The sequence below is a fragment of the Rattus norvegicus genome, chromosome 10 (assembly GCF_036323735.1).
Source record: "Rattus norvegicus strain BN/NHsdMcwi chromosome 10, GRCr8, whole genome shotgun sequence".
NCBI lineage: Eukaryota > Metazoa > Chordata > Mammalia > Rodentia > Muridae > Rattus > Rattus norvegicus.
The window spans coordinates 73,802,585-73,827,627 of NC_086028.1; the positions used below are offsets into that span (position 1 = coordinate 73,802,585).

Sequence of the window (25,043 nt, forward strand, 5' to 3'; positions counted from 1 at the left end):
TCTTGACATGTTCTGCTGGCACCCATCTGCCCAGACCTCCACAGGCCACGTTCTGTCCATTGGCAGGTGCTCCTCCCTGGGCTCTGCACATTGGCCTCTTTATTGATATCTTCATTGCACTTAACTAGCAAAGGACGAGGGAATTGGGGTGGTGAGTGAGGGCAGAGGAGGAATCCTTCATTCATCTTTTCCTCTTTTTTTTCCCTACACATCAACTATGTGACCAGATCATATCAACTACAAAACCATACATGAGACAAGACAGAAGTCCCTAGAATAACGCAATCATTCCTGTACCTTCCTGACAGGTACAAATCAATCAATCTCTCTCTCTCTCTCTCTCTCTCTCTCTCTCTCTCTCTCTCTCTCTCTCTCTCTTCCTGAAACTCATTGCAGGCAGAGGAGGAGAGGAAGAGTTCACCAGGGCTCCAAGGTACCAAATGGTATTTCAAGCCTTCTGGTTGGCACTTAGAATATGGGGACATAGCTGGGACAAGAGTCTGGGCTTTTCCCTTTGTAAATGGGAATGGAGTTCTCTTGATGGTAAAAGGTTCTACAGAAGGGCTTCATTTCTCCACCCTTCTGTCCTGGCTGTTTCATTATAACTGATTTTTGCTCCCTAATCTGGAAAATTGATGAGAGGTAGAGGCGAACAAAAACATCCAAAACAGAGATGAAGAACCCAGTGGATTCTCCCATCCATAGATGGGGTTGGGATACAGTACACACACCTAGAGCACCAGTCAGCTGCTGCAAGCTTTGTCACCTCTCTCTGAACTATTTCCCTTCACACCTGTCCAACACTGGCGGCCAAACCCTTAGGTATCTATTTGAGGACCCAGAGTATTGATCAGGTCAAGTACTATAAAACTTTCACTTCTTCATTTCTTGTCTTTAGAAGGCCCAGGAGGGGTCATCCCAAACCATAAGGCCATCATGAAGATGACCACGGGGGGGAGGGATGACACGGATTAATTTATATCATTGTGACTTCCACTTGTCCATCACCTCCAGAGCTCACGCAGAATTTCTCTGACATTCTTCACTAGCTTTCCACGGGGATTAGAGACCCTGACGTGGGATGGAGCTTCGCTCTACTGGGGAAATGCTGTGGAGAATTACAAATGAAGGACTTAAGCAACTCCGAACATTATACAGCAGAACTATCTCTTTTCATCTGCGTTAATGTGAGCAAACCTGGGGTGGGGGCGGGAGAAGAAAAACCTTTAATCACAACTGATTCAGGTGGTATCAAGAGCAAATTATAACATGAATACTGCACGCCAGGAGAGTTTAAAAAGAGAAAACTGGTGACTTTCAGAGCACGGTTCTTCCTTTGGCCAGCTCTGTGGTTCATCACAGAGGGAGAGGACAGGGGCAAAGCTGTCGGGCCAGAGATGCTGAACAGGGGCAAACAGAAAACTGGCGCCATATGCCACCAGAGGTGTAGCAAAAACAATCACCGCCGCCATTGCCCCGGTGCTGGCTTGCCGTCTGCTGTGGTCTTTAGTGGCTCTCAAGTTGGAAGGGAGAAGGTCTCTGCTTCTACCCATATACATCTTCTGTGACAGCATGGACCCCAAACCAGTGCCATCTGTCTCTTGTTCCTCCCAAGGTGCACCCCTCACCCATGAAAAGTGCTGAGACCCTCTGGCTACTGGAGTCTGTATTACGACTGTGTCACATCGACATTCAGTATGCGTTAGAACCAGCCATGGGCCCTGGTCCCTAGGCTGACTGTTTCTGTGGTCTAAGTGTTGGCCTGGCTGCATGTTGTCACCTCAGCTGCACTGGAAGCTTCCAGTGACACAGGGCTACTCACATGCTGTCCTGTAGCCACGGAGGACAATGTCCTGGGACCTCATGGTACCTGCCTTCTCTTAACTCCCCTACATGGTACTCTGCCTAAACACGCACTCTGAGCCTCAACCAACCCTCAGAATACAGAGAGAAAACAGAAGAGAGAGGTTAAGGGCCCTACATGAGAGGAACATAAATCAGAAGACTCCTCTCAGATCCCAGAAACCCTTCGTCCTACTGCCACTACAAGCTATGAGCACATAGCCCACAAGGGGCAGCGTGGTACCTCCCATCTACCCCTCCCTGGGCACTTTGGCCAGGTGCTCTGTGGAGACTGCCAACTTGCACATTGGCTCCAAAGAGTCTGAGCCCTTCTAAGTGACCGGCTCCAAGTACTAAGCTGCTGCCTTTGGCTAAAAGAAGGGGGAAGAAAAGGACAGTAGGTAGTGGAGACAGAAGAATGCAGCCCCACCCCCTTCCCCACAAGGCATATCATCCTCTCAGAACAATCAGGAAGATTGGAATTGAGAAACAGGAGCAGATCGAAACATTTACCAAAGCTCTGAGGAATGTGCCCACCTCTGTCCCGCAGAAACTGAGCACCAAGGGCTGCTCTCAAAGATCGCGGTCGTCCTGGACCTGAGACATCGTGACACCTGAGCCTGGGGTTCTATTCCAAATACTAGCACTGTCTCTTTGCCTTGGAGAACCAGGACACTGGAGTGAGCCCAATGCACCTCAACCGTGCTCCTGGTTTTTCTCCCCTGCAAAGGCCATCCTGGAGGAGGGAGGGTGGCTGTCAAAGGCCTCCAAACTCTCCAGGCTCTAATGAGAGGGTACCTCTAGGGGATCTGAAGCTGAACAGAAGCTCCCCGCCAAATGAGCCTTTTGGCCTAATTTACTTGGCAAACTTCCTCAGGTGTCGACAATAGTCCTAAACATACTGAGTTTAGGAGAACAAAAGAGAGATCTCTAGTGTCTGTTGCTGGATATTCTAAACAAGCAAGATAAAGGACTAGGAGTTACAGAGTGCCAGGCAGTTTCAACGTTAATGCTCCATGGTCAGCAGGGTGACTCCCTACTAGGAGCTGGTTTTGTTCGGTGCCTTTTCTTGTGCTAGCGATGGACTCTATGGGACCTTGGGCATGCAGGGCTCCACCTCCAAGCTACACTCTTAGCAGTTATCAGGAAGAGAGCTTGCCTAAGGATCTTCAAGGTCCTCCATCTTTCTGCCCAACTTGCCATTGGTCTGACACATACATACTTGTGTCCCAGAAGTGGATGTTCAGGGTACCACCATTTAGATTTCAAGGCAACACAACGTGTTCCTGACCTTCCGCCCGCTGGGCATTCGAATCGCTCCTGCTGTACCCATCTGCTCATCCAGTTCCTCTTTCTTCCCAAAACAATGCCCGTTTGCCCACTCCCCTCAAAAAATGCTTGGCCTTGCAAGAAGATTCGCTTGTTGATTTTCTTCTCAAAGTCCTGTTTCTTATAAGAGGCTTCACCACCTGCCATCTGCAGAATGGGTCTATCACAGAACAGAAGCCAACCCCGCCCAGAGTTCTGGCTCCAACTCCCCCTGCCTTCCCCATCCCAAGCATATAAGGTGAACACAATGTTGGGTGATAATGAAGGCAGACGGGACTACGTGCTGGCAGTAACTGGCTCAGTTTCCGGCATGTGGCAGGCTTTTCAGGATACTGTGGGGTGCTTCACGCATTAGGGAAGAGGCAAGGGGAATGGTTTAAGAGCTGAAAGAAGAGGCGCCAGAGCGGGCTGGGCCCTTCGGGGCTTATAAGCCACAGCAGCTCTGGAAGAACCTATGGGCGTGGTACCAACTGGCCTCACTGGGCCCGCGCCATGAGATTTTCTGGCCAATTTGGAATTCCAAAGTTCATGCTTGGAAGTCCAGAGGCATTTGGCTCAAGTTCAGGGACGCGTCTTTCCTGCCAGGTAGACCTGCTCTCCTTTATCCTGTGCCCCTTCCACCTTCACAGCACTTGCTCCTGGCAGCCCCAGCTCTCCTCACCTCCCTGCCTGCCTCACTTCTCCAAGGAACTCATTCTTCCTCTTGAAGTTCTATCAGACACCCAGAGATGACATCCAAACCCTCTTTTGATAGAAGAATGCTATCCAGACCCCAGAAGCCATGCAGCCTGCCCAAGGCCACTCAGCCAGTTGGCAACAGAGCTGGGACCAGAAACCAAGGCTCTTAATGGCCCTTAATGGCTCTGATGACACATAACCGAGCACGAAGCTAATAGAGAGACTGCCTCCGGCCTGGCCAGCTCCTGCCAGTGCTTCTTCCAAGAAGCTCCCCTGGGAAGGGCGTGTGGAGCCCTGGACCAGTACATCAGGTTCCCTCTTGCCATGTTTACACGATGCCAGCTTCACTGGGCCACCATTTTTGCAGGATCTGAACACAGCCATGAAAAGCAAGAGGCACACACACTGTACACACGTAACCTTCCCTCCCAATCACCTTGGATGAAGAAGCAAAGCTCTAGCCCATATACAAACCCCCATAAACTATGCCATGACAGTAGTTAAGGGAAAAAAAGAAAGCAGAAAAACCTTGCCAAAGGAGAGGCAATTTCAGCCCATTGCTGATTATCTTTCATTATTCCACCGAGCTTCCGCAGATGCTGAAGGAGGCGGATGTTTAGGATGTATGGAAATATCATTTCCTCCTGGGACACGGAGGAGGGAGGTGTGGTGGCTATATACTCAAATGAGTTTTCCCCTGGTTGCTTCCTCCAGTAAGCTTAGTGCCACCCTCAGGAGAAAGGAGGCCCACTCTGGAAACAGCATGATCACTGGGACAAATGAAGGTGGCTTGGGCTGCTGCTCTGGGTTCCTTCCTTTGGGCTCTCTCCATTTACTCCCACACACACACACACACACACACACACTTGCTGAGGACCCGCCATGAGTCTGGCACAGAGCTGGGGATTGGGAAGAGCGCCCATGTACTAATGACATGATGGACAAGTAAAAACAATACCAGCGAGGCGCTGGGCCATAGGGACAGAGGAGATGGGGAGTATTATGGGAACAGAAGGAGGGAAATACAGCTCAGCGTTCTAGGTGGGGAGGAAGGAATTAGCTGTCAGGTCTACAGATGTCTGCTGGTGTCGGGATGGATGTGCGGAGTGTGGAAAGGCAGAGAGCTCCAAGTGGAGGGCACAGCTCACGTAAAAAGAGTAAAAAGACCGTGCCGGGGGTTGGGGATTTAGCTCAGTGGTAGAGCGCTTGCCTAGGAAGCGCAAGGCCCTGGGTTCGGTCCCCAGCTCCGGGAAAAAAAAAAAAAAGAACCAAAAAAAAAAAAAAAAGACCGTGCCGACACAGTGCATGGTAAGCCCTATTTGGAGTAGCTAAACCTGGGCATGTGGGGAGGCAGACACATGCAGTACCCATGCTGAAAGCCCTTATTTAGGCTTTCCTCTAGGGAAGAAGGGCCACAGGCAGCTGCTGCACAGGGAAACGGCATGGACAGCCCAGCCTCCTGAACTGCTCCTCTGACAGCAGATGAAGGATAAGCCAGAGGAAGCAAAGCCTGAAGGTCAAGAAAAGAGTTTTGCCACTTCAAGGACAAGTGCTAGGAGAACGAGAGCCAAAGACAGAGTAGTCAGAGAGAGGGGCAAGGCATGTTTTCAGGATGCATAAAGAAAGTGATGCCTGTAGAGGTGTGGGGACAGGAAAAAGGAAGGCGAGGAGATACCTCTCCGTTCCTAAATCCCTGAAATGGAGCACAAAGGCACGGGATCTGACTACAGCCATGTGTGGGGCACATGGATCCCAACAACGGAAACACAGCTCCTGGACTGGCATCACGGCCCCCCACACTGGCTCTGAAGGGTTATGAGCTGACTCCAGAGCATAGCCCTGGATGCTCATTGGACTCCTTCACGACGCGGTCCTAAGTCCTCTGCACTCCTCACATCTCTAACCTCAAGCCACACCCTAAGGTGCTCAAGACTTCCACGGTAGGCTGCCCCATCCCGCCTTCCCTCCACCCCTGCCTGGCAAGACTGATTTTGCTCCCTTTAACAATCACAAAGCCCCAAGCATAGGCATGGTTCTGTCCTTGAATTACACTGTCTTCTTCTGTAGCCAAGGTCACAGATGGTTCACTGGGTCTCTGTGCCCTTTGTACAAACTGGGGATCTTGATCTCCCGATACATTGCAATACCATGAAAGCCAATAAGCAGAGCTGAAGGCACATTTCAAGTTGACGCTTCCTCCCAGCCTCCAGATGGAGCCACTGCTCACACACTTCCTATTCAGGGTACAGGAGCTCAGATAACTTAAGCAGAGCGAGGAAAACCACCAACAAACAAGTTTCCCACACAAAAGTAGGTGAAATAAACCCTGCATATTCTTCGCATATAATGTAAGGAAATCACTTTCAAGTTCTCTTGCAAGAGGGAGATTATATAAATGCTATTTCTCGCGTGATGCCAATGACCCGAACTATTTTTGGAGCCTCATTTTGGCAGTAAGAACGCTTTGCTTTGGCTGCGCTGGGTTTTTGTTTTGTTTTGCCCTTCCCTATAGAAAGGAGACTCAGCTCATTTGGATTAACTGAACTGAAAAGAAAGCAGTATCTCGGCTCGAATTCCACAAGGCCGGCAGAGCCCCTTACAAATTCATTTCTGCTTCTCAGATAGCATTTGTGAACCTGTTGATTAGAGGAAGGCTATAGCCTATATTGGCTAGGAGGAGAAAAAAAAAACCCTATGATGTCTGTCCCCTCCTTCCCCAACTGAGCAGACGAAAGCGCAGCTCCCGCCCATGTGGGTGCTCAAAGTCAGAGAGCAATTTGCATGAGTGGAAAACTCATTTCAGAAGCAGCAGCAGAAGCTGTGATTCTGACTTTGTATTCTGGGAAGGTGATTGAAGGCGTGGGCCTGGCTCGAGAAAACCAAGTCCCCAACCCCAGCTTTCCAGAGCTCACACAAAGGGAAGCTGATTTGGGGCAGTGACACAGATGTCGTATGCTGGGGCAGATCTAGGTATAACTGGTGCACCCGTGTACATCTGGGATACAGGTTGACCCAGAATACTAAGGTGGGGCTGGAGCATTGGGGTGGGGACTTGGGGGTAGAGAAACTGGCACAGTGGGGTAGATCTAGTACACCACTGCAGTAGTCTTTCATACTGGTGTGCATCTGGTGAAACAGTATAGACCTGGCATACTGGTGAGGTATGGGCAATCTTAGCCTACAAGCGGAATGGGCTTGGAGTATAGGTACAGGCCTGGAGGCGTTGATGACCTCTTCCCACTCTGGCATGCCTGAATTGGAGAGCCTATGGCTGATTTGCAACTTCACACCTATACTACTTTTGCTGAGACTAGAACTTTAGCTGAGTCTGTGGGTTCAAGGCCGAGCAGTCAGTTTGTTCTGGAATGGAAAGTAAAGCATGCTCAGAACGATATGAACAGCAAGTCCGTAGCTCTATGGAGCACCATGAAGCCGCCCACACCATGTGCCCGCAGATGATTCAGCAACAGAGAGATGTGAGTCTGCTCCACCAGGCTCGCCCTCCTGCCGACAGATGACACCTATGTCAAAGAAGCATGAGCAAAATGACCAGGAAGTTTCAGCAAAGGGGGGACTATGTCTACTGGGACATAACCAGTAAAGGCTTCGAAACACTAGAACTCCTCTGCAAGGGTTGGAAAGATGGCTCAGTGGTTGGAGCATGGGTTGCTCTCCTGGGAGACCGGGGTTTGGTTCTCAGCTCACAGGTGTCTGTAGCTCAAGCTCCAGGGGCCTTGATACCCTCATCATTCAGACATGCATACAGGAAAGGAACCACTGTGCGTAAGATAAAAATAAAATCCTAATTAAAGACCAAAAATCCCTGTTCTTCAAGCTGGGCCTGGGGTCTCACACCTTTAATCCCAGCCCTTGGTAGGCAGAAGCAGGCAGATCTCTATGAGTTAGAGGCCAGCCTAGTTTTCAAATATGAGTTCCAAGACAGCCAAGGCTATGTAGAGAAACCCTGTGTCTAAAAATAAAAACAACAAAACAACAATAACAAAAAAAAAAAAACCAAACCCACAAATAAAGTAATGACAACTGCTTTTTATTTTTTTTTTCTTTTTTTCTTTTTTTCGGAGCTGGGGACTGAACCCAGGGCCTTGCGCTTGCTAGGCAAGCGCTCTACCACTGAGCTAAATCCCCAACTCCAAGATTTATTTATTTATTTTATATATATAAGTACACTGTAGCTGTCTTCAGACACACCAGAAGAGGGCATCGGACCTTATTACAGATGGTTGCGAGCCACCATGTGGTTGCTGGGATTTGAACTCAGGACCTCTGGGAGAGCAGTCAGTGCTCTTAACCACTGAGCCATCTAACCAGCCCAACAACTGCTTTTTAAGCAAGTGTACAACCTCTTTTTGTCTTTCACTTTTCTAGGTTTTTGCGTTTATTCTGGTTTTCTGTTGTCCAGATTGTCACAGCCATAGATGACCTTGAACTCTTGACCCTCCAGCTCCACTTGGCAAAAGCTAGCACCGCAGACATTCTTGACTACACCCCACTGATGTGGTTCTAGGAAATCAAACTCAGGGTTTCACACACAATGGGTAAGTTTTCTACCCACCAAATTCATATTCTATTTTGTTTTCTCCTTTCCAGTCAGGGTTTTCTCTGTTGTCCTGCCTGTCTTGGAACTCACTCTGTAGACTAGGCTGGCCTTGGACTCAGAAATCCGCCTGCCTCTACCTCCCAAGAGCTGGGATCAAAGGCATACACCAACACGCCCAGTTTCAAGTTCATGTTTTTATCTTTGATGTTTTATCTAGTGCCAGAACCAATTAAACCACTGTATTACAGGTTTGCTTTGGCTTCCTGTTAGACTCTACCATTAAGAAGTGCTAGAGGGAGGCTTTGAGGCTGCAGAGGGGAGCCTCTTGTTCAGGGTAGAGGACTTTTCCTATCGGCTTATGGTTCTTGAACATCAGACCCCAACAAAGCTCTATGATTCTGGTACTGACAGTCCTCTTCATAGTAACTAAGACCAGGTAGGGTTCCTTCCTAAGCTCGCAAAAGCAGCAACAGACATGTGCCACTATGCCTGTTCTCTACAGCGCTGGGGATCAAACCCAGAGCTCTGTGCATGCTAGGCAAGTGCTCTACCAACTACACTACTCTCTCGTGCTTGTCTCTAAGGTTTTCTGGGTTGGGTTGGGTTTTTAAGACACAGTCTCTCTGTGGAGCCCTGGCTGTCCTGGAACGTGCTCTGTAGACCACGCCAGCCTCAAACTCACAGAGACCCACCTGCCTCTGACTCCCTAGTGCTGGGGTTAAAGGTATATCCCATACGCCCAGCTCTAAATTTTAATGAGTGTAACTCTGCTAACCCTCAGGAAGGTAGGGGCGGTGCCTTTGTCCTTCAGGCACTGTGTCCACATAGCAGCACATCTTACAGCCCTGGTTCTTGGTGCAGCTCCCAAACCAGCTGTTTCCATGTTGCTTGAAAACGGTAAGGGACACGGTGAAAGGAGGTATTCAGAAGCAGCGCAAACTTTAAGGGAGTCAGACAAACTAGTGCCGGGAAACCCATGTTGCAAAGTCTCCCAGACAGAAAATGGCAGGGCTGGGGTCTGAACCTCGGTGGTTGGCTTGGCCTCCAGCAGCAGGAGCTCCAGAACTCTATGCCAGGAAGCAGATTTCTGGCTGTAAGGCTCTAAGCCTCTGTTGGAGGTGGTTTCTCCTGCACTGAAGAGCTTTATCCCCTGCCTCTTCTCACTCCACCTCCACTCCTAACACGCCCTTTATGTGACGGGGTCCCCATGTAAACCAGTCTCTTTAAGCGTTCTTTGGAGATCCTGAGTTTGGAAGCCCACCGATTGCCTAGATATCTCTGAAGTATTCTGTAGATTCTTTAGCTCTCTCTTTACTTGGATGTCAGCCTCAAAAGCACTATCTCCCCTCGCCTCCTCTGGTTATTTCAGATTTGAAATGTGTTTTTATTTAGCTGACTCAGCTGTCTGTCTACTACCTCAGTTCTGCATCTCTCCTCTACCCTGGACCATAACTGCCTCTTCGGAAGTAACTGGCATGGTTTCCATCCCCTGGCTGGACTCTAACACATTAAATGGGGATGACAGTAGCTGCTCACAGTGGCCATAATAGCACTTATTATCACCATTGCATTAAGACCCAAAGCAGAAATTAGAGGAGGCAGGCGATGATCAATAGAAGCAAACACGAAATGGTATTGGATCCAGTTATTGGTCACGTTCTTTCTGTACAAACTTTTAACATCTGATTGAAGTGGAAAACACTCTACACACACACACACACACACACACACACACACACACACACACACCCCAGAACAGAACAGAAAATGTCTTCCTTTCAGGCGGTTCTTCCATGAACGTCATGCAAAACCACTCCATCTATCAAGCTGTCAGAGTGAGTGGCTAAATTCTTAATAATCTTCCCCAGAGAAAATGCCCATATAGTCCAGTGCATTTAGGGGTGGGTCTGGCACTGACTTTCCAAACACAGGCACGTTTAGTTGTTCTTTGGGTCCTCCTATTGACACTGTGCATGAAGTATTAATACAAATCCTAAGTAGAGATCTTGGGATGTCACAGCGGGAGGGAACAGTCCAAGTCATGCTGCCCAAGTATCTCATACTATGGATAAAGCTGCTAGGACATCAGAGAAGCAAGGGACTAATCCAAGGCCCGACAGTTGCCACTGCCACTCCAGTACAAAGTCTCCTACCTCCCTCGTTCCCAACTCCATTAGATCTAACTGACAGCCTTGGCCAGAGCACCCAAATTTCTTGCAAATAATAATTTAACCAGACTACAAATGGGTGGAGGAGGATGAAAAAGTAAGGCTAGGGAGAGGTAAGGAAGGGCGGGACTGTCAGCAGGCAGCTTTCTTGGCCCATCAAAGTAATAAATGAAGTCAGGCATTCACTGTGGCGCGCACGCCAAAGCAACTGCGAGCCACGGTGTTTCCAGCCTCTCAGGAGACACGCATGCCACTCGCGCACAATGTATTCATAATGTGTTCTTAAACAGATTCTGACTCAAACCCTGAGATGGCTGGGTCTCTTCCAAGAAACGTTAGCCACTGTGAGATATCTCTTTCTGTCCTCTCTAGTAGATCTCCTTGGAATTTGCCAGATAAAGAGGCAATTTATCATGTGGCCAGCTGAAGGTTGTATGTAATGCATTATCTGCCTCCCTCCAGGATTTGCGCCTCTGTGTTCAGCCCCTCGTGGGCCGGTGGACAGACTGGCTTCCATCTTGAGGTGTCATAGCAACAGGAAAGCAAGAAGGAGCAACCCGTTAAATGAATAATTTACTGATTTCATAAGAACCTGTCTTGCAATTTATAGTTGTATTATCTTTCCTCCTCGTGTCTTTACTCCTTTGTATAAAAGCTGCAATCAAGCTGAATGACATTTGGGAATCTAATGAGCACACACAACCCCGTGTTCAAGCCGAGGCCTAGATTGATCCTGACAGTCGCAGAGTCCCTCTGAGGCCGAGATCTACCACAGCTGCCGGAATTTCTTTGCCTCTTCTGCAAAGGGCTAAAAGTTAGGGATCTGACCTCCGACGAGCTTCACATTTCCAAATGGAACATTTCTCTTCCTTGGGATGTTTGGACCCTATCAAGTTGAGTGGCTCTGAGAAGGGCTGTATGGAAGAAAACACTTCTGCCGCAATTATCCGTTGTTACTTTAAAAAAACTCCCAAGGAGATTGAGTTACTAGCAGAGGGGGAGAGAGGCAAAGTTTCGTTTCAATGACATTTTCTTTCAGTATCAGTGATACCATTTTAAGGGTAAAAGCATAAGCTGCCTCTAGGTTTCAAAATAAAAGATCTTGATGAGGAAGACAGTACCTTGAAATCAGACTTATTTATTTGGATGGAATAGGTCAGAGGTTATTTTGGTCCTGTGTTTTGCAATGGAATAGATATATCCCTTTTGAAAAGCATTACCTGCTAGCTGCTAGAACACCCAGTTACTGAATGGTTAAAAGGCCTTGGGAAGAGCCCATAATTATCACAAATCCTCAGGAAATGGCTCTCTGTTTCTCCAGGACCTCAAGTGTCTGACCAATAAGAAGAGTTCCTGGAGTCACATGAACTCCCTACCAACGTCATCATCACTCTCTCCCACATCATGGGCACTGCCATGAAGTTCAAAGTGCCTTAGTCACACGTAGGCACAATACTAAAGTCACCTCCTTGTTGACAGTCACCTAGTGTCCAGAATTACCGGAGTATGGTTAGTTTTATAAGGAACTTGTGAAAACTTCATGGTAACCAGGTATGGAAGGGCATAGCTTTCATCCTAGCACCCTGGAGACAGAAGCAGGAAGATCAAGGCCAGTACTGTCTGTGAAAGCCTTTCTCAAAAACCATCACCACCACCACAACTGTAACAACTACAAAACCAAGCAAATAAAAACCAGCACAAGCTCAAGACTTTGGCTCAACATATAAGAGTGTATCAAGGTTCTGACAACATGAGATCTTTGTGCCAAACCTTTTCCTCTGGTCTATTTATAGCACGTCATCTCTGCAGCTGAGGTCTGAAACCCAGACAAGCAACAGCAAGAGGTAAGGACAGACCTGGTAAACGTCCTGCTCACATGAGTTAATCTCAAGATTCTGAATCTATCTCTCAATAGCTTGGGGTAGATACTCAGATGAAAGGGATAAGAAATCTCTTCTCCAGCTTCGAACTACTTAGTCTGTGCGGGGGTCCTGTTTGCTGGCTGAAGGACAAACGGAGTCCCCAGCTCGGTGGCTCGACTTGGTGCACACTATTTACAGTATGAGCTTTCATACCATCCTTGCCTCACTTGAGAACCCAGACTCCTAATCCTGATACTCTGGCATGCCCTTCTGCTACTGTTCAAAAGGAACACTGAATTACCCATCATTAAATACAACATGGGTCCATGGGTACTACAGGCACGTAGTAAACAAACGATTCAGGCAAGCACCCATACACATAAATAAAAATAATTTTTAAAAAATCTAAAAAATTATATATAATATGGCTTAGTTAAACTTTCAGTATAAAACTGGAGCATACAGGCTAGTGTTCAGAAAGAAGGAATGAGGAAACCAGGCCTGTTCTAAAAAGACAAGGCCACGAAGACCAAGGACAAGAGTTAGTGAGACCAAAGGCCAGTACTGAAAAGCCTCAGGGGAACCGGGGACCCCACTGAAATATCCTTTTGCCATCTCAGATCCCTTAGTGCCAGGTATGGAGAGGGGGTACCTCTCCCTTCACCCCAAGACTCAAAACTCCAACAAACAGCTGGAGAAACAGCTCTAATCTCAGCTCACCCTAACTCCCCTTATGGTCAGTTTCCCTAGCCCTCAGTGGCCAGAATGCCAGGCCATCCCATCAGGCCCCAGCTCCCATCCCACCCAACCCTCCGGCACTTTGTCATCTGCCTCCTTTTCCCATCCTGCATAAACTGTTTGGCTGGCAGGCTGGGGTTTGTCTGGTTTGTTTGACGAAACATTCCTAGAGCCCAGAAGGCCACTTGGCACTCTAGCCATTCAATGACTCTTTGAACAAACGAGAAAATAAACAAATAGAGAGTAAAGAGGGCAAAGGAGTCTCTCAGAGGATCACAGGGCTGCGTCCTGGTTTGTTTTTTGTAAAGAAAACAAATTTGTGTTTTAGTGATAGGAAGAAGGCATAATATAACAAATGGGTTGGCCCCCTGCCCAAGGCCAAAAGACTAGACTGCTTCACACCAAAACCTAGATAGGATCCGAAATTCCTTCCTGCTCTGAGGAGCATGCTGCACTCCCCCCCACCCCGCCCCTAGGCAGTCTGGGACCTCACTGTGGCCCTTATCACACTGCTGGCTCAATATGAGAATCCAAAAACCCAGTGACCTAAGCATTGGCCTTGAATATAAGAGACGTCAGCAGTAATCTGTCTATCTGCCTTGGTTAGGGAACAGATAAAGCTCTGAAAATACCGGCGTCAAAGGTCTATGGCCTTTTTGTTTTTGACTTGGGGGGAAGAAGGGAACCTAACATATTTGGCAAAGAGTCTCAAAGGCTTCAAGTCCTGTAATTTGAAACAAACCAGAAGAATTAAAGAACAAATAGAGGTCTTTTCCACCAGATTTCGAACTTGTCCTTTTGTACTAGGGAAAACAAATACCTTGAAGGTTTATGCACAGAAGTCAACTGGGCACAGAGGTTTCTAGAATCCGGGCCATACTAGGCACTACCCCTTCAATGTGGTACCTCTCACAATCCATTTCTTTATCTCCTTTACCAACCACCCCAGAGCCAAGAAGGGGTACTCTCATGGACGGTGTGCTAAGGGCCTCAGCCAGCAGGGCCACTCTGCTTCTATGTGCCTGGCTCAGCTCAGCCCTTGCTGCAAGGCTGCAAAGCCAGTGAGCAAATGTCCCCAAAACTTCCCTAGGTAGGCAGGTCCTCACAGGACCAGGTTGGCAGGAGCTCTTGGGCCCTGCTCTCTAAATCTGCTCTAAGCTGCAGACCGCATCCTTACAGAGAGAAGACAGAACAGCTGTATGTCTCCTCTACAGTCCATGTGGTTACAGGAAGGGCTGCACAGGCAGACTGGACCGAGGCCATGGCAGCCTCTTGAGTCAAGCCTTCTACTATGTCTAACAATAGCTACACATTCCCAAACTTCCCGCCAGGAATCTCCCAGGAGGAAAAGGCATACTAAGCCCCCATCTATGAAGAGAGAACATTCTCTGAGAACCCATGGGTCTCTGGGAGTTATGCTTGCTGCCAACCTGCCCAACTTCCAGCACACAGAGCAGGGCCCCCGCTGGGGGCCTTTTCCATGAGTCTATGCCATTGGGTGGGATGTGCATCTGCAGAGGGGCCAGAGCCCATTCAGAGCACCCAGGGGACTTTACTGGAGTATATACAGCCTGTGCAGAGCTTGGAGTGGGGTCTCAAGCTCAGGCTTCCTGCAGCTGTCAATGTCACTTTGCTTGCCGGAGAGGGAGGGAGCCCAGGAACAGGAGGAGATGTGTAGGGGTGGGCTTTGGTTAACTAGTCTCTGTTGTTTGATCAAGGCCATGTCGAGAACAGCACAGGGCGTCAAAAGGAAACCCATTTCTGATCAGCAGTGTCAAGCACAGGAACAGGCGGGCTCATTGGCAGTCGGCTTTAGGAGGAACTGCCAGACACAGAATCCATTAACAGGCAGTTGTGTCAGGAGAGAGGCCTGCTTGTCAAGAGAATCCTTCTGTGGGGGCCCACCTGCTGTGTTGAGCTCTCCAGAGGACAGATAAACAGCTTCCTGCTCTGCCCCAAACACACACACACACACACACACACACACACACACACACACACACACACACACAGAGAGAGAGAGAGAGAGAGAGAGAGAGAGAGAAAGAGAGAGAGAGAGAGAGAGAGAGAGAGAGAGAGAGAGAGAGAGAGAGAGAGAGAGCTCATGATACAGACCTCTGAACCAAGCAAGAACAGAGGCTAGAATTCTCCCCATGCCCCTCCATGCCTTTCCAAAGCTAAGGCATGTCTCAGCTGTTTGAATTCCTCTGTCCTTACTCAAGAGCAAAGCCTACAAACCAACAACCCACTAAACCAGGGGCAGAAGGCCACATAAAATAGGGTTTCAGAAAAGGAAGAACTCTGGTCACATTTTAAATGGGAAATAGGAAGGGCAGACAGAGTTACTAATGAGGCTTTCTGTGGGGTAAATAGGGTTCAGGGGTTTTATATGGCCCTCAGGAGTGCCAACTCGAATGTGAATGTCCCTGTGCCGTCCCTGTCTAGTCACTGGTCCCCTCTAAGTCCCCATTTTCCCACTTGAAAATGAGAAGCATGTCTCAGGGTTCAATCAGATAGATGACAAATCTGAAAAGCCTCGTTTGGTATGTGGGCCTTGTGGCCCCAACCACTACAGAGGTCCTGGGGCGAGGCAAGTCTGTAAGACTCTAGGAATCTGGGTCCCTAAATCACTAAGGAAGGCCAACCAGGAGCTTCCACTTGGAATAGTCAAATGAACAAGAAGTAAACTTCTGTTGTCAGAGCAGTGGTTTCTCAAGCTTCCCAATGCCTCGACCCTTTAATACAGTTCCTCATGTTGGGGTGACCCCCAACCATAAGATTGTTTTTGCCACTACTTCATAACTGTGATCTTGCTACTGTTATGAATTAGAATGTAAACTCTGTGTGTTGCAATGGTCTTAGGTGACCCCTGTGAAAAGGCTATTTGACTCCCCATAGGGGTCTCAACCTCCAGGTTAAGATCTGCTATTAACCACTGAAAGTGGAGGGTACAGTTAATTCACCAGCCAGCACCCCCTAATCAGAACAGGCAAGAAGGATAGTGTCTTGCTCACGACACAAACCCAGGTATCTCTCTACAGGTCCCCTGCTTTTAATAACTACGAAATGGCGAAATGGCGTCAGAGCTGAAGTCCCCACCTATAGAGGATCCCGTCTCCGCGAAGTCAGTCTTCCTCTCTCCCCACCCACACAGGCTCAGGGGAAGGTGACCGAGGGTTCCAAACAGCTGCAAAGCAGTGTGGATGTAGAGGCGGGAGAGGCACCTTGTTCCCCTTGACTTCTGCTCAGGGACTCCCCAGGAAACACACAAAGCTATTAACCAGAGGGAACTACTGATGCAAATCAGCCTAGATAGTCCTGCGTGCTGTGAGTGGCAGGCACTAACCGTTTGCATGACAAACCTCCTCCAAGATGCCGGCTAAACTGCCCTTTTGTGCCAATTAAAGATTCTCCAGAACACAAAGATTACACACCACTCTGCGGCACTGACAACAATAAAACAATTTTAAAGGCTATTCAGATCTTCAGTTCACAGCTGACACTGTCAGAAGGGGGAGATTGTCTGCGGCTTTCTTCTTTGTTGTTGTTGAGTCTTAAGGCTTAACCAAGATTTCAGGGGGGTGGGGGGCAGACAGGAGGAGTCTGACAGGAGTGGGGACAGGCGGACATGAGGAGCCTGAAAGCCTACTTGGAGTGTTTAAAGGAAAAAAAAGAACAACCTTGTATTCCTTTTGTGTGCCTGAATGTGTCCATGTTTGTGTATGTATGAGAGAACACGCACACACAAATGCACTCACACGCGCACACACACACTCGCACAGGCGCACACACTCACGAGTCTTTCTTATCAGCTCCTCCCTGGAGGTCCTCATTTTCCCAAAGAACCCATCCTGGTGTCTCTGTGGGTCTGACACACCCTGAGACATGGGGTTATGGGTAGTAGGAATAGATATTTTTGGCACCAATGAACTGAAACTATAAGGGCAAAGGCCCAGGAGCTTTTGCCTCATCTGTTTGCTTTAAAGGCAAATTTCCAAAAGCTATGAGGAATTTTAAGAAAAACAACTTTGGGTTTTGAGAGATAAGAAACACGCTCAGGTCTGCAAAAGTGAACCGACAGCTTAGGGTAGCCGACTGCACTGCCCACCAGGAGAAGTGAGACAAAGCCCAGAGTCTCACTCTCGCCCACCACTCCTGTAATTCCTTCAACAGGTACCCATGCTACTCACCATCCACTCACCCAGGAGCTGAAAATGAACCGATATCCAGGACTCTCTAAGCCGGTGAGCCTGTTTCTCACTTCGGCTCACTAATAAGAGAGGGAACCTTGTCTGGCCTTTCTGGAAACCGCCTTAACTCCTGAGCGCCGGGCGCCTGCTATGACTGAGGACCAACACCTTCTTGTGCCTGCACACAACAGTCACTAAATATGTAGGCGCCACAAGTCTGTGGAGTTCATGTGGTTCCTCAGATATCCACTGTCACCTAAGTATTAAAAATGTATAGGGTAATGCTCCTGCCCATAGCAACAGGGTATGGGGGGTTCTCAATCAGGGGCGAATCCCTTCCCACAAGACTGACTTCCACGGTGTGTGTGTGTCTCTCTGTGTGTTGGTAACATAGCCAAGGATGCTGGGAGACATATGGGGCATTGTCCAGGGCAAAGGTCTCTGTGGCCAGGTGGAAAAACCCTTGTTTAGGGTCTGATGTGCCAGAGGTGCAAGTGTTTTACACACTATTTGACTTTCCTACACACTATTTGACTACTGAGACGTGGCATCCATGTGTATAATGGGGACATCGATTACGACCCTGCATACGGAGTAAAGGAGATAACCACGAAGTGAACGGGACCAGCAACTTTCTTGACACCTCAGAAAACACTGATGCAGCCCCCTGTTAAACACTGAACGGGAAGAGGCAGCCTTAGCTGCAGATCAGCATGCACCCTCCCACTTTCGTGAGAATCTGTATCTTACTCTCCTTTTCTGTGGTGAACTCTGTCCCCTGAAGCAAATTCATTCATAAAAGAAACATCTTCCCCATAAGGAAGAAGGGGGGAGGGGGGGAGACCAAATGGAGAAATGGTCAAATCATAACAAGTCTGGCTCTCCTCCTGTCAGCTGGTTGTGATCAAAACCACATTCATATTGTCTGCTGAGGCTAAACAGAAGGCTCAGACCATCTGAGGAATGTGAGCTCCCGGAGGTGCATCCCCCACCCCCAAAACTTACCAGTGGAACTTTCCAGTAGGCTCAGGGGGATGCATCGACCCCTGGGCATGGCTATGGCTGGACACTTGCCCAGCCACGGGGTACTCAGCCACCTTCCGTACTTCAATAGTGAGAAGATTCTGGAAGAGAGGCCAAAGCCGAGCTTCTGCTCATACCCTCCCCTCAGAAACAATTAGAGAGCTCGGGCTGTGGCTGCCAAGTTCCTCTGTCCAATTTGGTAGATATTTTAATAGAGGAGGAGAAGTCCCAGGGGCCCCCGGCGGAAATGCCCCATGTCAGGGAAGGTTTGCTTTCATTTCCTTTTTCCATCAATGAATTCTACTCATGGTAACAGCTTGGGGCTGGATCAGATCCACACAGAAGCTAACCAGAAGCATTTGTTCCTTGAAATAAATCTCTCTTTGGGGAATGACTTATATATACATCCCAGGGAGGGAGCGCGCACACACACTCACACACATATGTATTATGCATCACAGACAAAATACATGCACAAATCCCCAGGCAGGCAGCACCGTGCTCCTGGGAAGGGAAGTGATCTGCTGGTTAGCACATCTAATGAAAAGCTTTTGGTGAGACACCTCAGTGACGGAGGGGCTCCTTGTGAGTGGATTACAAAACAGCCCATGAACATGGAACTCGATACGAGAGTACAAGGCCATACTAGTGTGGGAAGATGAGGGGGGAGAACAGGCCAGATGGCGTTGTTTATTAAGGCGTATATACATTGCCTCATTTCAATCCTCCTATAGATATTCCCATCATCATTACTCCATTTTAGAGATAGACAAAATAAGACTTGTAATTGAGGGGCCTAGTCAAGATCACAGGGCTGACAGGAGATGGAGTTAGAATTCAGACATCGTGACCCCAAAAAGTGCTCCTGACCTCTAAGAAGATGGCTCCAAGTCCTACTCACCACTTCTAGTTGGAGAGGGTGGGCAGTCCTCTATCTGTCCTACTGGAACCCAACTGTCACCCCAGCACTGGCAGGACCTACAGGGCTTTTCCCTAGAATGGCCCATTAGGGAAAAATGGGGGTGTCACATTTTATGCTCTTCCCATTTTGGGGGAGGTCAGTCCAGGAACACGTCTCAGTATGCCTGCCCAGTTACACTGGGACCAGTATTCAGTCAAACCCATGAGTATGTTTTAAAAGGCATCTTCTGTGAGGTGCAAGCTTTTTCTTGGTTCATTTTTGGGGAGACCCATCACTTGTACCTCAGCCTTGCTGAACGCTGAGCTCTCTGGCAGTGGGAGAAAAGAGCACTTTGACCTCACCAGCACTCTCTCCAGCCTGACCCATCCCAAGGCCTCTGAGGAAGTGAGGGCATGCCTACCCAAAGGGGAGGGCTTCCCAGGGAGGAAAAATTCCAGAGCTGAAGACAGCTCTCCTCTTAGATGCCCATAACTTCCCAGAAGCCTGGGCTTTTGAGGCCTGAGTGAGCATTCTAGAGGCTTATAGCAGAATCAAAGACTAAGGGGGCATCTCCCTCCACTAGATAAACAAGGATGCTCAAAAGCAGGTGTGTGTGTGTGTGTGTGTGTGTGTGTGTGTGTGTGTGTGTGTGTGTGTGTGTGTGTGTGTGTAGAGCTGCTGTCTCCTACAGCTGAGGGGTGAGATACCCTCCTTGAAGGAATAGCAAAAGTCCTCTTAGGTACTCAGGACAAACAGCTCATCTCTAAGTACAGTGCTCATACACAAAGGTGCTTCATGAAGATTGACTGGCTGCATCCCTCAGTGATCCAGCTTTACGAGCCCTAGACTAAGCTATAAGAACAACACAGAGAAGGCTGGAGGAATGGCTCAGCGGTAAAGAGCACTGACTGCTCTTCCAGAGGTCCTGCGTTCAATTCCCAGCAACCACATGGTGGCTCACAATCATTCGTAATGGCATCTGATGCCCTCTTCTGGTGTGTCTGAAGACAGCAACAGTGTACTTATATATATAAAGCAAATAAATAAATCTTTAAAAAAATTTAAAAGAACAACACAGAAGGTAAAATTCAAGTATACAGAGCCCAGACCAGAGGCATCAATGAAACAGTGGTATAGCGGTGGTTGGTGTCATCTGCTTCTCAGATGGTCAACTGTGTGGCCAGCACTGTGAGCAAACACTGCTTCATGAAGTTGCAAGCTCACGGAGTATGGATGGTCCAAAAGCTTTGTCAAGAAAGGACCTGACCATTGTTCCTAGGGCAGTCTCTGAGACAGACTGCCATCTCATTTAGACTTCACAACAGCCCTGTCCGATAAACACCACTATTACTTTGCAGAGAAAGGCACCGAGGAAGCACAGAGCTTCTGAGATTGCCCAGGTGATGGTGGTGGGATTTGAACTCAGGCAAGCTGTCTCCAGAACCTTTTCTTCCGCTGAGTTAGCTGTTTTACCTTCCCCATCTGAGGAGCTGCTCTGGTGACTGCCAGGCATGCTGCCTCCATCCTTGTAGGATGCGACCTGATCCACACTGGAAAGATGGGAGTTGAATCCTACAATACAACCTTGACGGAGGTGCACAGGGCTACCAGCAAGGAGCTTGGGCTTTACTGGATAAGAGATTGGTGGCTATAACAAGAGTGGTGCATGCAAAAATGACGGAGCCCCAAACCAGTGAGTAATGTAGGTGGGGCTCAGCTCTAGGGCTGAGGGGGAAGGTAATATCTGACACAGAGATGGAGGAGAAAAGGGACAGACAAAGGGGGCATGGGGACAGAAAGCTTTGGGTAGAGGGCAGGCTGTAGCATGTCATGGTTTGCAAGAAAGAAGTCTCATGGGCTACACAGTTCTGTAAATGTTATTCCAGAGATACCAGGACTTACACTAGGCTATAAGTTAGATGTTATATTCTGGTTTTGTTTGTTTGTTGGTTTGTTTGTTGTTCTTTGGTCATCTTGACACAAATTGGGTCATCTTGGCAGAAGATGCCATTATTGACTGGCCTGTAGGCAAGTCTGTGGGGGTATTTTCTTCATTTATGTTTGATGGGGGGGGGGGGGACTGTAGGCATTCCACTTGTAGACAGGGGTCCTGAGAGATGTAAGAAAGCTTGCTGAAAATGAGCTTCAAGAGCAAGTCAGTGAGCAGCACCCCTCCATGGTCTCTGCTTTAGTTCCCGGCTCCAGCTCCCTGCCCTGCTTGAGTTCCTACCTGGGGTTCCCCCAATGATGGACCAAACAAGTCCTTTCCTTCCCAAGCTGCATTTGGTCAGTGTTCTGTCATAGCAACAGAAACCAAACTAGTCGGGTGTGCACTTCAAAAGCTCCGTGACCGGACCCCTGAAGGAACCCCGAAGATCACTCTATCCTACCACCTGGAAGAAACCTTTGATTGGCTGCCCTTGTTGTCTGCTCAACTCTTCTCTGTCCTTGAGCCTGAAGTGTGACAGGGCTCTGGGGCCAACAGAGTACTCCTGGGTAAAAATCTTAACCCTTTCCCCGCTGCTGATCATGGTCATGCACACCCATCAACTAAAACCTACTCGGCAGACCATGGACTCTGAACCCTCGTCATCTGTGTCTAAGTGTAATGGAAAAAATTGACTGTTTGCCTGGTGCAATAGGGCATGACACTGTTTACACAGAAATAATAGCCCAACTGTGATGGGTTCTAAATCTCCATTACAGTGAAAGATTTGAAAGAGTAAAGCAGTTAGAAAAATAATTGGTTTTCTTGTTTAGTTTAAAAATCCTTTATGCTTACAGATCATAGACCTCATGTCTCCCTTCTTAACGGCTTTAAAATAAGAAAAGAACCAGAGCTAGGAGACAAGGCAAGGGACCTAAAGTTCTGTCTTTCTGGCAGACTCGTCAGAGGAGACAAGGCCAGAGCTGTTCTGGATTTCAGAGCCTAAGAGAGTCTTGACAGCCACCGAGGGTTCCTGAGACAGCTACCAACTCTGTACATTTGTACAATGTGTACAATGCACAGGTCCATTTCAGCCTCCAAGACAGAAACAAAGGGACATACAGCCCGAGCAGCCATGTTGAAGGATAAATACAGGGCACTATGCATTCTGCCTGTCAAGGAAAGCCAGCTTTTGCTTTCAAGGATGAAGAAATCACCAGAAGGTCATTTTCAGAAACAAAACAAAAAGGCCACCATCTACAGTCTTGGCAGAGCGTGCCAACCTCAGCTGTGCCTTCCAGTACCAGCCTGGAGGCATGCAAAGTGCTTGGGTCTGTCAGGACTTAAGCTCACCAATAAACATCATCTTGGGAGCCCAAGAGTCCTCACACTTTCCCTAGGAGCCTTCACTCTCCCACCTTTGGTAATGGTAGATGGTCCCCAGCTGCACAGATGGGAATGAGTAGCCACTTCTGGTTTCTAAGGAGCATCGGGTATTGAACGCACAGCACCCTTCAGCCTACAGCTTTTCAGCTGACCTGAAATCACACAATGCCTCTGGTGTCTGATCCACAGTCCCCTCTCCAATGTCGCAGTATGGAGCAATTGCTAAGCTAGGAGAGTATGGCAGGAGGGAGGTGGCCTTGTTGCCTGGGCCCAGGGAGAACACATCTGGTTGGTTAGCAGATACTGACACTAACCGTGTCAGAGAGCATTAGAGGCTCAGAGGGAAGAGGCAAGGCCAAGCAGATGGGCTGCAGGGACAAGTACGTTCAGTAAGTGATTTCGCCATCAGAGTGGGCTTGGAGGATGCCACCTATCCAAGGAGAACAGGGTCTGTATCTTCCACACGAGTACACTGGGCTCTTTTTCCAGGCTTCTAGAAGCAGATGCTAGTTTGGGTACAGCATAAGAGGACGCATCACAGGAAAGCCAAGTACCTAACATCTTTCTGCTTTTCTATCATCTACCTGTTCTTCTATGTATGTATGTATGTATGTATGTATGTATGTATGTATGTATGTATGTGTGTGTGTGTGTATCCTCTATCTGTTCTTCGATGCATATATGTATGTATCTAACTATCATCTGCCTGTTCTCCCTATCCATCCATCCATCTATCCATCCATCCATCATCTATCCATTCTGCTCTTCCCTCTATCAATCACCTGTTTACTTTTCACCCATATTTCCTGTCATCTATTCTTCTGTCCTTTTCTCTAATCCATTTGTCCATCCATCTCCTACTGTACCTCTCCATCCATTCTTCCATCCCTCCTTCCTTTCATCCACCCATCACCCAAAATGCCTTCATTTATTCCTCTATCTCCCCATCTGTCTGCTCTCCCTTCCCCTCCCCCTCCCTCCCTACTACTCTTATATCCGTACACTTCTTTCTTCCATTCACACACTTGTGCAGGCTCTATCAACCACTCACAATCACTTCTCCTTGGCCAGTCATCACCTGGCCCCAGGAATTCTGGGTAATGCAGAAATGCCCTGACACTTGACAGATCTTCCTAGTGGTCGGTGCATGGCTTCCAGAGCTGGCCTTAATTTTTCCATAGGCACACTCCATCCCAGTCTGAGGCCTGACCACATCTCTCTTCTCAAGGTGAGCAGGGTGAGCCTCAGTCGTAGCTGAGGAAGTTCCTAGAAGAAGATGTGCAACAGGCCCTACATCTAAGCCACCAGTGCCTTCTGCTCACAACGTAAGGGGCTCCTTTGAAAGGAGTGAATAGGAAGAAAAGTCACAGTGGCCAAGACTTGCTCCACTCTGTAAAACTAGAGAGTCGGGATGTGGAACTCAGATGACGGTAACAGACCTCAAGTCGGCCTGACTTAAGACAGGCATCTAAAATATGATTTTCATTTGAAAGTTGGACCTAAATGTTGCCGACAGCAACCCAAAAAAAAGCAAATCAATAAGGAATAGAGGGAATGAGTACATAGTGAGAAAAATGTAGGTGCTTATGAGTTCAAGACCCTATGGGACGCTCCTGAATATTTTAAATATCACGGGGGAGAGGGAAATGAAAACAATCTCTCCCTACTTAAAACCAGGCAAAGGAGTCTCTTTCTAGTGTGCAAATCCTTTGAGGCAATTCTTTAAATTATTTACCAGCTTTTTGATTATATTTTATGGTGGGGTGGGTGGCAGTGGGGAGGGAAGGGGAGGGGAAAGGGATCTAGGTAAGAAGTAAGTAGAAAAAACCTGCCACTGACATTTTCAATATCTGCCTGGAATATTTTAAAGCCTTGTGGCTGTTTGAAATCTCGGTCTCTGGCAACAATGGCCTGCTGCCTCCCGGACTTCTTTAGGTCATATTTGCATACAAAAGAGCGGCTGCTGAGAGCCCATTCTGCCGCACAGCCACAGCGGGCCCTGGGAGAGGCCAGGGTTACCAGCGAGTGGGAAGAACCCACAGAGACCCCATTAATTTTTCAAGAATTCTCAGGCCCTGGCCTTTTAAAGGCCAGTGGGGAGAAATTCCTGTTTGAAGCCTCCCCACAGTGGCTGCCACTAAATGTTGGGTCCAAATTGAGAAATGAAGAGTGACAGGATCCCTTGCCTAATTAGGGGGGACTCCTGGCCCTAATGACCACAGAGACTAGCACCTTCGCCCAGTGTGGTGTGCGAGGTGCACTGGGGAGAGGCCCCCCTGCGTGCACCCCAGTCTCCCTCCAAGGTCCAATTTCAAGAAATTTATTCCAGTTGTAAGCCATTAGGTGGCAATTTTTCAAATCAACCTTATGATTCCAAAGCCATCAAAGCACTTGCTGCCTAATAGACCCTGGAAACCTTCTCCCAGGCTCAGAGCTGAGCG

General features: G+C 48.3%; 1 protein-coding gene across 14 annotated transcripts in view; it reads right to left on the reverse strand.

Annotated features, from left to right (window-relative positions):
• The window catches only part of Msi2 (musashi RNA-binding protein 2), a 366,538-nt gene that overhangs the window by 161,625 nt on the left and 179,870 nt on the right, over positions 1-25,043 (reverse strand). The window contains exon 1 of one of the 14 annotated variants that reach the window (XM_039087676.2): positions 18,371-23,565. The exons of the other annotated variants lie outside the window; for them this stretch is intronic. The gene's annotated coding sequence lies outside the window, so the exon portion shown is untranslated. Of the gene's footprint in view, positions 1-18,370; positions 23,566-25,043 lie in introns of those variants that run through there. 14 annotated transcript variants of the gene reach the window in all.